At 32.0% G+C, this 13,302-nt stretch overlaps 1 pseudogene; it reads left to right on the top strand.

Moving 5' to 3' along the window:
* Positions 1 to 8,096: 8,096 nt before the first annotated feature.
* LOC145600856 (chalcone synthase pseudogene) lies at positions 8,097 to 10,383 on the top strand (annotated as a pseudogene).
* Positions 10,384 to 13,302: the final 2,919 nt, after the last annotated feature.

The following is a 13,302-nucleotide window of genomic DNA, read 5'->3' as shown; positions in this document are numbered from 1 at the left end:
TCAAAGGAAAAAAACCTGATGTGTTGCTCCTGTCAAAGAAAAAAAAAAAAAAAAAACCCTGCTGTGTTGCATTCCCTTGCCTGATCTTACTGCTAGGGATTTAGATAGCATAAACTACTCGTGTACCTGCAGGGTATTGGTGGTCCAGCCATTTTAAACCATGCCTTGCAAGATTCTAATACCTTGACCCCTTGAGGCATACATGTGAGTTTAGATGCATCATGTTGCAATCAAAGAATCATTGCCTCAAGTTTTTTTATACTAATACGAGTGAAACTTTTTTTTTTTTTTTGACAAGGAGTGAATATATATATATATATATACAGGGGAAGATTCTCATGAGAATTCTTCTTATGTGAGAACACTCTTTATGTTCTAAATTTTAAATCTAATGTTCTAAATTTTTCCGTGTTCTAAATTAAATCAAATGTTCTAATTTAGTACTCACATGCCCTAAACCATAAATTAGTTAAGTTAGATGTCATAAATTTTAAATAACTTGTTCCAAAATTTTAACTTATATGTTCTAAATTTTAAAACGTGTGTTCTAAGATTTTTTATTATATGTTTCAGATTTTAAAGCATATGTAATATTTTTTTTTTACTCATATGTTCTAAATTCTTTACTCACACTTTCTATATTCTATATCAGTTTGTTCTAAATTGTTGTTCACATGTTCATAATCTTAAATCAGATGTTCTAAATTTAACTCATACGCTAAAAATTTCATAAAGTAAATTTTATAAATTTTTAATCACTTGTTTTAATCATTTTGAAACGCCCAAAATAGTATATGAGGAAGTGCAAATGTTGTGGTGGTGGGGGGAGGGGGAGAGAAAGAGTATGAAAGTAATAGAGAGGGTGAAGCAAGTAAGACTCAAGTACGAAGAAGGGAATAAGGAAATGAAAGAGAAAGGGAATAGAATACTAAATATGAGAGAGAGAGAGAGAGAGAGAAGAATTGTGAGCAAGAGAGTGGGGAAAAGGAAATGAACGGGGAATGTGTAGGAGATGAGGAAAAGGGATTTAAAAAGACGGCCAAGCTAATGTAAAGATAAAGAAAGATTGAAGATAGAAGTCGGAGAGGAGACATGGAGATTAAAGCTCTTTGAGGAGACCATTATAGAATAAAATATCTTTTAGATGTCGTAACAAAAAAATTAACTGTATAAGACAATTATGAAAGTAAAGTTAAAAGAGATAGAGACGGTGAAGCAAGTAAGACTCAAGTAAGAAGAATGGAATAAGGAAATGAAAGAGAAAGGGGAAAGGGAATTTGAGAGAGAAAGAGAGAGAGCATGTAGGATTAAGCTGACTAAAAATATTTAACCACAAAAGATGAGATGGAGAGAAGAATAGGGAGCAAGAGAGTGGGGAAAAGGAAGAGAACGGGAGAATGTGTAGGAGATGAGGAAGAGGGATTTAAAAAGGTGACCAGACGAATGTAAAGATGATAAAGAAAGATCAAAGATAGAAGTCAGAGAGGAGACAGTTATAGAATAAAATATCTTTTTCTGTAACAAAAAATTAAATATTAAGAAGAAATTCTCAACTACACATAACTCTATAATACAAATTAGTGGAAGGATAGAAAAAAGTAGTGACAAAGTGTGAGGGAGAGAGCAAGTAGGATAAGCTAAAATTTAAGACCATCATTGGAGAGTGAAAGGGAGAGAAAAATAAGGAGAAAAGAGGGTGTAGATGGGAGACTAAAAAGAGTGGAGGGTGATAGGAAAATTTTATCACTAACATGTGTTAAGAAGAAAGAAACAAAGAGCAGTAGAGGAGGTTAATTTTAACATGATGAAGAAATAGAGAAAAGTGAAAGATTATACTTTCCCGTTCTATTAATATTGCAATAAGGAGGAAATTACACATTCCAAAGCATATTTTATATGCTAAATATCTATAATTGTGTTAGAGTAAAAATTATAAAAAGTTGATATTGTGAAAGTAATTTATGAGACGAATCCAACAAGATCACACATGACTATATTTTGCTTAACGTATAAATCATATTATATAGTCAAAAAAGAGTGGTGAATAGTGCAAAAGTCCATTGTTGCAATATTAATAGAACGGAGGAAGTAAAATTTTGCAAAATCATAAAAGGTTGAGTGATAGAAATCGTAAAAGAGAAAGGGTAATAGAGGTAGTAGGGGAAGCAAGTGGTAAGGGTAAGCTAAAATTAACACTTGCATATATATGAAGGCTGATTTTTTTTTTTTTACTTCCGCCTTCCCCAAATATTGCTCTCATATGTCAAAAATCAAATGAATTAAGAATTTAAGAGAGCTCTGAAATCTGACTAGAAACTGGTGCTGATAACTTGTTAATATTTACCGATAGAAACTCTTTTAATCAGTGAAAGGAGAAGTAAAGAAAGAGTACTAAAGGAGATGGGTGAAATTGTAGTGTATCGTAGTAGTATTGCATCGTAAAATTTGCTTGCATGATATCCTATATATATAGCCAAGAGTACTACACTAAGAGTACAATCATACTCATATATTGCCATATAAGTTCACAAGTTTTTGGACTTATATGAACATTGTAAAATCATATCAATAATTGGTAATTTGGCATTCACCTTATTCTAACAATAACTTCCTTCTTCTTTTTTCTTTTTTCTTTTTTATTTTATTTTATTTTTATTTTTAAATAGTACATAGTACGAGTACGTAGTATTGATTTTCAATTTCCATTCCAAACAAAAAACCTCATTTTCAATTTGATAATCTCTTCCTTCCCTCTTTTTTTTTTTTGTTTTTTTGTTTTTTTGGACACACTCTTCCTCTCTCTTGCTTCTTCCCCTCTCCTTTTTCTTTCTCTTCAATAATTCTATAATTTCAATAATATAGAAGTATATGACATTTTAATAAGTTAAAATTGGTATAAACCACCTTTTTTGTATAACTTTTTTGAAAAAACCACCTTTTATGTTTTTTTTTTTTTTTTACTAAACCACCTTTTAAGTACCTAAATTTTTAATGGCACCACCCGTATTTCAAATTTAACGAAAATACTAACGGCGCCGTTAGTGGGGCCCACCAACGTCATGTTTTCCTCTTAAATCCCGCGTTTAGTTAGAAAGACTTAAATACTCCTTTTATCAACTTAACTAATTCATCTCTCTCCTCTGTCCTTCAGTCTTCTTCGTCACTCATCCAATTTATTGCTGACAAATTTCTGCCATTGACGCCATTTCTAGCTCCTTTTTCCTTTAATTATTAAATGTTTTTTTGTTGGCAAAAGTAAATCATTGGAGAAAATGGACAGTAACAAGGGTAAAGGCAAGGAATTGCAAAAGATTTATGGGTTATTAAACTGTAGTACGGGGTAAATTTCTTTTCTTTTTGTTTTTTTAATGTTTTTTTATTCTAATTTTTGTGGGCTTGTGGCGTTTGTGTTAATTCATTATTGTATTATATGCTTGGTAGATTGCAATTGTTTATTAGTTCTTTGTTTTTGGGTTGAAGTAAAGAATTATAAACCCTAATTGCATGTCTGATACTTTAATCGGTTTGTGTTGGGTTGATTATTCGGCAAAGAAACAAACTTTATTGTTTTGAGTGGATGTTCAATTACCTTTGGGCTTCAGATCTAATAATAAATTCAGATTTTTTTAGAGCTTTACTCATCAACATATTCAAGCAATTATATACAGGGGAATGGCTGAATGTTTTGGGAGGGAAATGTACATGATTTAGGAGGGAAAACAAAAGGTCGTGGGCCCCTTTGACGTCGCAGTTAACTTTTCCGTCAAATATTGAAAACGGGTGGTGCCATTAAAAATTTAGGTACTTAAAAGGTGGTTTAATAAAAAAAAAACATAAAAGGTGGTTTTTTAAAAAATGTTGGACAAAAAAGGTGGTTTATACCAATTTTACCTTTTAATAAATTAAAATTAGAGTGTTGTAACTTGTAAGCATCTCTATGAAAATAGAGATGTTCACTTAAATTCGATAACCATATGAAACAAACATTTCCCATATCAGTATAATCACATATGGTTTAATTTCATTTCGCAACCAGTAGATTTTAGAATTTTGGTTTAGTTTCATTTCGCAACTACTGGATTTTGTAATTTAACATTACTAAAAAAAATATTTTCTACTATTCTTATACGATATTGAAATACTAGGCAAACATACAAATACAAAAACAATTATATTATAAAACATTAATAAAACGAGGTTTAGGTACCAAAAACTCAAAGTTAACACTTAACCACTTTGGCGCCTCGCCTTAATCTTGGGCACTTATGTAATATAGGCTCCACTTTATTAGTGTGGCCACAAAATACAGAGTTATACATACACCAACAATGTTGACTATTAAATGATTCTTTTTTTGGTGCAAGTTGACTATTAAATGATAAGAGTGCTTTCATAAAGATCAACTAAAAAGGGTGTACGTGTTTATAAATACTCTCTCCGTCCCCTAATAACGGATAAGTTGAACTTTTTTTCACTATTTATATGTTTAATTTGACTATATTTTTTTGACAAATTAAATAAAAACATACCTTGTGATAATATAAATATTTTCATTGGAATTAACATTAAATAACATATGTGCATCAACATGTGTGCAAAGTATAATTGAGTCATTCACTTTGAGACAAAGGAAGTAATTTAAATCAAAGCTATCATATAGAAATCACGTTTATTATGTCCAGGTTATTCTTGATAAGAATTTGTATTGTTTGAGCTATCTCGAGCTTAATTAAAAGAGCTTTTAAAACTTTTGTGCGAGCTTGACTATTTAATTAAGGATTTAGCTAACTTGTATTCGAGCTTCATTCGCGAACTGCCTGTTTGAATTTTGAGTTTAAGCTTGAGCTTAATCAAGCATGAATAAATAAATGATCCCTAACATATCATAAAATAATGATTTCTTTCAAGATTAAATGCATATATTTAATTTTATATAAGAACTTTAATTTCTAAAAAAAAAAAAAAATCACGACGAAGTTTGCAAGCCTAGATGATATTTTATTTATCTATTTTATTTTATTGAAACAACCTATACTGGATGAAAGTTGTTTTGAAATAATATGAGATATGTACAAGTAAAATATATATAAATATATTAAAGTTGTTTATATAAATAGAGATCTTACAAGATTGAGCGAGTTGCTAGTTATTGAAGATAAACATGCTTATCATTGAATTGAAATGAGTTGTTCGTTCACGAGCAATCGAGCATTATCGAGTTAAACATGATGTTATTCGAGCTTTGTTCATTTATTTGATGAGCTTAACAATTTTGATAGCTTGTTTATACTTAACAAACGACCTTTGACCGAGCTTGTTTGCGAGAAGTTCATAAATATATTAGCTCATTTAACCCTACAAATACGCATTGTTTCTTTTATTTTATTTTATTTTGATTTTTTTCTTGACACAAAATACGCATTGTTTATCTTGAGAAAAAAAATGAATATAACGCCAAACTAGATATAAGACGATAATGACTATTGGACAATAACCACCTTGTACTCCCTCCACCTTGTACTCCCTTCGTTTTTAAATAATTGCTTCATTCACTTATTTGAAATACTTTTACAATATTTAATTCATTTCTCTCATCCAGTGGACCCAACATAAATCATATTTTATTAATTAGGCCCTGTTCTTTTCACCTTAAAAAAATAATATTAAGTAAAAATAATTTCAATTCAGTAAAAATAATTTTAGTTCAGCAAAATTAAGGTGAATCAAACAGGGCCTTATTTCATATTCTCTCTCCTTTAATTCTCTTAACTACTTTTGCTTTTTACAATTTTCTTCCTCTTACCCCACTACCTCCATATTTTACTCTATATTACTTTTTCTAATTTCTCCTAAAACTCCGCACATGGAGAAATGGAGCAAGTATTTAAAAACAGAGGGAGTAATACTAACGTAATACTCCGTATAGTATTTTAGTACTCTCTCTATTAAATATTAGTTGCAACTTTGAAATACTTTTATCTCACAAATAATACCCCAAAATTGCAACTAATATTTAATGGAAGTAGTACAATATTTACCAGATAGATGTGTCAAAGAAATGTGTAACCAAATTTGGCAAACTATCTTAATAATAATAATAACAATAACAATAATAATTCAGTTTTAGGGAGGTTTCTGTTGCGTTTCTAGTGTCTGTTTTCAGGCGGTTTATGGGCAGTTTGTAGTGGTTGTTTTCGAGCAGTTCAGGTACAATTTGGGTACAGTTTGGGTGCAGCAGGGAGATCACTTCTCTGCTTGGCTTTGGGCGGTTCCTATTTCAGGGTTGGGTCAGACGATGAACGCAAGGACTTATCGATGTGTTTTGTGCTACCGCCTAGGTGTTCCTTTATTCTCACGCCGTGCGCTGCTTGTTCAAGGGTTTTCACTGGGGATATTTTGATGATCACGCGGTATCGTGTGCTGGTATGGTTGGTATTAAACATCGGCTCAATGTTGTTCGGGATACTGTTGTTGATGTTTGTTATCGATATGGGATTTCGGCTAGAAAGGAGGTTAACATTGGGTTGTCTGGAGGGAACGACGGGGCCCTTAGACCTGCAGATGTGTTACTGTATTCCACGGATCATGGTCGTGATGTATGTGTTGACTTGACAGGGTCTTCTCTGTTGACACAGTCGGGGCTATCTGACTTTGTCCCTGGATGGGTTGTGGCTGATACAGCTCATCGGAAGCGAGACAATTATGAATCTAGTTGTCGAGCAATTGGATATGGATTCCATCCCTTCTCATTTTCTTCGCTTGGGGAATTAGACAAGGAGGCTGTTGCGTTGCTAAAGCGGGTTCAAAAGTCGGGGCTCGTGCTGCTGATCATATTTTTACTAGGATAGACTTTTCTATAGCTAGAGGAGTGGGGGCCCAGATTGTATCTCGGCTTCCCACTAATTTTTTGTAGATTGTATGACTTTATCTATTTTTGAGATATAATAATAATAATAATAATAATAATAATAATAATAATAATAATAATAATAATATATTCGCACGTGTTTTTATCAAAACAAAATAATAATAATAACTGTAACAATAATAATACTCCCTCCGTTTCATAATGTTAGTCCCATATACTATTTTGGGCGTTTCAAAATGATCTACCCATATTGAATCTATTTTTTTTCTTTTTTTTTTATGTTATTTTATTTTCCTAATCCGGTCTTATTCCCATTAGTGGATTGATGACATGGCAGTAATTAAATATTTTAATTGGTCATCAAACCCATTAGAGGATTGATGACATGGCATTTGATTGATATTCCTCAGGGTTTAAATCCTCTGTCCCATTTTTCCTGTTCCATTTGTGTTCCACTTAATATCATTGGTTGTAATAATTACAAGGTCCCACTTTTCAAATTTTAAAAGGCAAATAAATATTTTAAGAACCAATCATATTTAGTGGAACACCAGTGGGACACAAATTATGGGACATATGATTTTCTCCCGCACCTTAAACAAGCATTGTAATTGATGCTTTCCAAAGAAAAAAAAAATCAGAACATTTAATAAGATTCCAAATATTATTTCATTCTCTTTTTTTTTTATAGGTAAAGTTTTGGGTGAGACGGACTCACGTGAGTCCACTATCATGTTTTTGGTGTCGCAGGCCTCGCGATCGGGTTTAGTTAGCCCGCACCTTTTTATTGAACTTTTGTTATTGAGCCCGGTCTCACGTGAGTCCGGTCTCACACAAAACCTTTTGTTTTTTATAATTGATTTTATGTGGGACTAACAAAGTGAAACGGAAGGAGTAAGTAATAATAATGACATATTTATCCCCAACCGTGTATTTGAGGTAGTTGTGATATATTCGCACATGTTTTTATCAAAAAAAAAAGGTAGGAGTATAAAATGATGGAAAATTTGGCAATTAATTAAATAATGGAAAATTTGTCAGTTCATAATTTCGAATTAGCGTACGGTTCAACAAATAACATTAATAACATGAAAACCTTAGAAGTAATCAAACCAAATCTTAGGCTGTATAAATATGCATGTAGCCAGTGAGGATATACAAACCAATTAAGCTAACAAAGTTCTTTCATAAATCATAATCATAAACTAACCCTATTCCAGTTCCAACAATGAATACTGCCACGATCCTCGCCATTGGCACTGCTAACCCTCCAAATGTAATGTATCAATCTGATTATCCAGATTACTGCTTCCGTTCCACAAACAGCGATCATTTGACTGATCTTAAGGCCAAGTTCAAGCATATATGTATACCCTTTTTCTTTAGTTATTGTTATTTAATTTAGTGCATACTCTTATTATTATTATTATTATTATGAAAAGGTATTGTGTCAGTCCGGTCAGACGAAATGTTGTTTTGTCAGTCCGAAATGACAAAATGCGGATTTTTGATATCCTCAATTAGCAGGATGATATCCTTTATTGGGTAGATGATATCCTCTATTGACTGGATAATATCCTTTATTAGCTATATGATCGTTTATTGACAGGATGATATTTCTACTGGTTAAATGATATCATTTCTTAGGTGGATGATAACCTCTATTGGTTTGATGATATCCTCTACTAAGTGGATAATATTATTTATCAGCCATATGATATCATCCAACAAACTAATACTACCTCCGGTCCAAATTAGTTGCAACTATTTCCTTTACGGGCCGCTCCACATTACTTGCAACTTTCCCATTTCTTTCCTTTTTAGTAACTTTTTGTGTATTTCTTGCTTTAATTTAACAATTACGTTGGACTATTTGTGTAATTAGTGTGTGTAGTGGTTTGGGCATTGCCTTGGATGTCACCTTTTTTTTACATCATATGTATTTATATTTCAATCTTGTGAAATATAAATGAATTATATTACCGCTAATTTACTTAATATATGAAAGGAATATTATAATATTATGTGAAACTTAAAACATTAATAATAGTTGGTTGATATGGTAAAAGTATTACCTATCTATATATATAGGAGGTTATGGGTTTGAATCTTGTTGAAAGCATATTTTATTTTGTTAAATGAATTGGCTAGCTTACGTTGCGCATATACGTTGGATGATGACATGGCATTGTGCCATAGGCACATAGTAACAATTGTAGGTGGTAATTTTCAAATATTCCAGTATTTAATGATTATTCATTGAATTGGAAACGCAGTGATTTTTCTTATGAAATATCTAAGGTATAGTAGTTTGAATTTTGTAATTTTGAATTTTGTTATTAATTGTGTGTAATGCTCCCCATTCCTATTATTTCTTATTATGCCACTGTATATAAAAAAAAACCGTACTTAAAAAATTTGGTGCGGTTCAATTTGCGATTTAACAATACTCTATACACCCTAACCACCTTATTAAAAAGTCAACATTGTAAACTGTCCTAATCTCAAATTGCATATATGCAGGCGAAAAATCGAAGATAAGGAAACGTCACTTTACCATAAGTGATGAGATCTTGAAAGAAAATCCACATATAAGTGATAATAATGCTTCTTCCGTTGAAACTCGTCAAAATCTATTAGCTAGTGAGATTCCCAAACTTGGGAAAGAGGCAGCTGAGAAGGCCATAAGAGAATGGGGGAAACCCAAGTCCATGATCACCCATCTTATCTTTGGCACTAACTCGGACTTCAATTTACCCGGGCCCGACTTTCGTCTAGCCAAGCTTCTCGGCCTCCAGCCTACAGTAAAGCGATTTTTCCTGCCTTTAGGTGGTTGTTAAGCAGGCGGTACAGCCCTTCGTATAGCCAAGGAGATTGCTGAGAACAATCGTGGCGCTCGTGTATTGGTTATTTGCTCGGAGAGTACTGCCATTAGTTTCCATGCCCCAAACGAGACCCACCTAGTGCCACTTGCAATATTTGGAGATGGCGCCGGGGCAATGATCGTGGGTACTGATCCTGATGAGCCTACTGAGCGACCCCTCTTTCAGCTTGTTTCGACGGGGCAGACTACATTGCCGGATTCAGAACATGCTATACAAGTTCGCCTTAGTGAAATAGGGTTGAGCGTTTACCTAAATCCTGATGTCCCCAAAATCATAGCTGAATACATTGAAACTCCTTTAAATGAATCCTTTGATCATATTGGGATTAGTGATTGGAATTCTATTTTTTGGGTCGTTCACCCTGGAGGACCAGCCATATTGGACAAGATGGAAGCCAAACTCGAACTCGAGACGAGCAAAATGAGTACTAGTAGGCACATACTAAGTGAATATGGGAATATGTGGGGAGCTAGTGTGATATTCATAATGGATGAGATGAGGAAGAGGTCATTGAAAGAGGGCAAAGCAACTACTGGGGAAGGGTCTGAATGGGGTGTGCTTGTTGCCTTTGGTCCTGGAATTACTGTTGAAACTATTGTTCTTCATAGTATTCCAATTACTTATTATTAGCTACAAGCCTACAACCACATATGAAGGTTTTCGGATATGATTACATACGATTGGAATCATTAGAAAATGTATTATTGTGATACATTTTTCATACCTATTTCCCAAAGTTATTATATAAAATAAATAATGTATCTTATGCAGGGCCGGCTAAGGGCATGTGCAACCAGACCCTTAGCATAGGGCCCCGAAATCTCGAAGGCCCATTTCTATTGGAAGCCCAGTTATATGAAAAAAAAAACCGTTGCTTTGTGTTTTGTGACTTTTGTATGACTACTCTTTATTGCTTCAGTCTATTTCAACTTTCAAGAATCTCTTCATCCTAAATTAACTCTTCAAATTCATTTATTCCATAATTACTCCCATTAATTTGTATATTCCCATAACAATAGTCAATCTATACTAATCTATTAAAAGGCGTTCCTAAAAACGTCGATGTGCCACGTAGTCCCTATTTTGTTGTGCCACGTCATCTTCCCAACATCTGATAATGCCACATCATCACTCAAACAATGCCACATCACCTAAGCAACCACTCAAACAATGCCACATTGCCCAAGCAACTAACATTAGTTAGTACAAAAACATAAGGATAAGGGGGTTCGAATCCTCAACCTCTTGTAAGGGATATGACTATTTAACCATCTAAGCCAATATCAACTATGTTATTTGTGTGAAACAAAATTCATATAAGTGTCACAGGTTCAATTAAAAAATAAACAAAAAAAGATATTAAAAGAATAACTCAATTTGATTTGACAATGACAATTACTGTTTTGAAAACCTTTTAAAAAAATTATCAATTGCACGCCTACAACAGTAGAAACCCAGGGCAACGCCGGGCTTACTCACTAGTTCTTGTATTATACGTAGTAAAACTTTCCATTTTTCTCACTTCTTTTCTAATTTGTCAGTAAATATCACGTCTTTACCAAAAGAACATAAAAATTGAGCTTCCAAATTAACAACCCCTTTCAATTCATCTGTCAATCACAATGGTTAATTGGTTATGAAGGGTATATTTTCCAATCCCTGAACTGCTGATTCCAATCGAAATATTATTTCATGTTTTCTACAATTAAATTAAGGATTTTCAGGTGTAAATTTAATGCTTATTAATAGCCCTAAGGGCTATGTATAGCATTTTCCTTAAATTATTTTAAATCTCAAATTTTGACAAACACCGATTAGTTAGATTACTCGTTATTGTGAATTTGGGATTACTCGTTCAAAAATCAAAGTTCATCCAACTAAATGAATCAGTTATGAGGTATGCATAAAGCATAATTTAATTTCACTTTTTTTTGAGATTTGGTATGAGGTGGTGTTGCATTTTTAAAGGTTGAAAGTATGACATTGTATTTTTATTTGGAATTTGAAGAATTGCTAATTTGATTATCAAGTTGTTGTTTCGATCCTACTCTCATTGCGAATGTTTGTTGATATTTGTGTTTTTGGTGCATTATATCTTTCCTTTATTTTGATAGACTATTTGTTTAATTATTGCAGTGTTAAAATATCATTTTAGTTTATCATCTTTGGTTGTACAGTTAGTCTTTTTAATTAACTATTTGCTGAATCATTTGAGAGATTTTAATTTTTACATTAAGAAAAAAAAAATTTGGTGTATACATTGTAATAAGACCGGCAATGTTCATTAAAAAAAATTGTAGTTCTAACTAGGGCCCAATTTTCAGAGTTAGAACAGGGCCTCCAAAATGTTTAAGACGGCTATGCCATTTTTCAAAAAATGACACCATAACATGATGAGGTGTCATGTTATGATTAGTCCATTTTTGATTTATTTTTAAATACCTAAATATACTCTACATGTATGTACAACGGTAAATACATGTATTTTTTTTAAAGAATACATAATTATAACTTTTTAAAAATTTATTTTTATCTTATTAAAATCATTTTTAAAAATTAAATTCTAATTAAAATTTAAAAAATAAAAAATTCATCATTGTTCTTCAATCATGATCTTAATTTAAAAACCCTCATAAATCTTGTATAATCTATTCGGAATTCAGACCAAACCAATAAAATACCGTTCAAAGATCGGATTGATTGCATTGGTTTTCGAATTTGCTTTCATAATTCGTATACAAATTTCATTTTAGGGTTCGATTGATAGTGTTTATTTATGTAAATTAAAAATCAAGTTGTTTGATGGTTTTGAGGATGAAAATAACCTTAGGAGCGTGTATTATGTTGATTTAAACAAAAATCTTTCAATTTTTTAACGGGTCAATGGATAATGAAGGTGTGATTTGCGTTTTAGATCGAGTTCGTAATATATATTTCTTTTGCAAACCTGTTAGATCCATAATCGAGGCCTACGATTATTGTAATCTGTTTGTCGTTAGGTAATTACCTGTATTTAGTTAGGTCATTACTTAGAAAAAATTAGTTTTAATTTGTAATTGGAATTTGCTTGTGGCATTCATTAGTATTAGTTTTGGTCATTCCTAAAAAATTAAGTTTCATGTTATAATTGGAATATGCTCGTGCTCAAGGCACATATGAATTACCTAACAATTGCATTTCCAGTTTTAGAGGAAATCATAATTTTACGCTAAACATATAACCAAAAAATTTTTTTATGGAATTCTTATCATATCGTTTTGGTAGAAGAAGATTTATGGGATTATTATCTTATTCTATTTTGGAAAAAAATATTTTTGAAATCTTGGGCATATAATTTAATTTGTTCCTGTAATTTTGGTATATTCCTAATTAGTTGTTTATATGATTTGTATACAAACATAGCTTTGTTATATATATGATATTAAAATATCTAAGTACGTTGTTACGAATTTACGATTAGTGAAGATTTGACGACAGAAAAAATTAGTTTTGAAAGATTATTATTTTGATATATTATACCAAAATATCGAACTACATTGCTACGAATTT

Source organism: Chenopodium album, chromosome 21 (assembly GCF_948465745.1).
Source record: "Chenopodium album chromosome 21, dcCheAlbu1.1, whole genome shotgun sequence".
Taxonomy (NCBI): domain Eukaryota; kingdom Viridiplantae; phylum Streptophyta; class Magnoliopsida; order Caryophyllales; family Amaranthaceae; genus Chenopodium; species Chenopodium album.
This window is presented reverse-complemented; position numbering and strand designations above follow the sequence as displayed.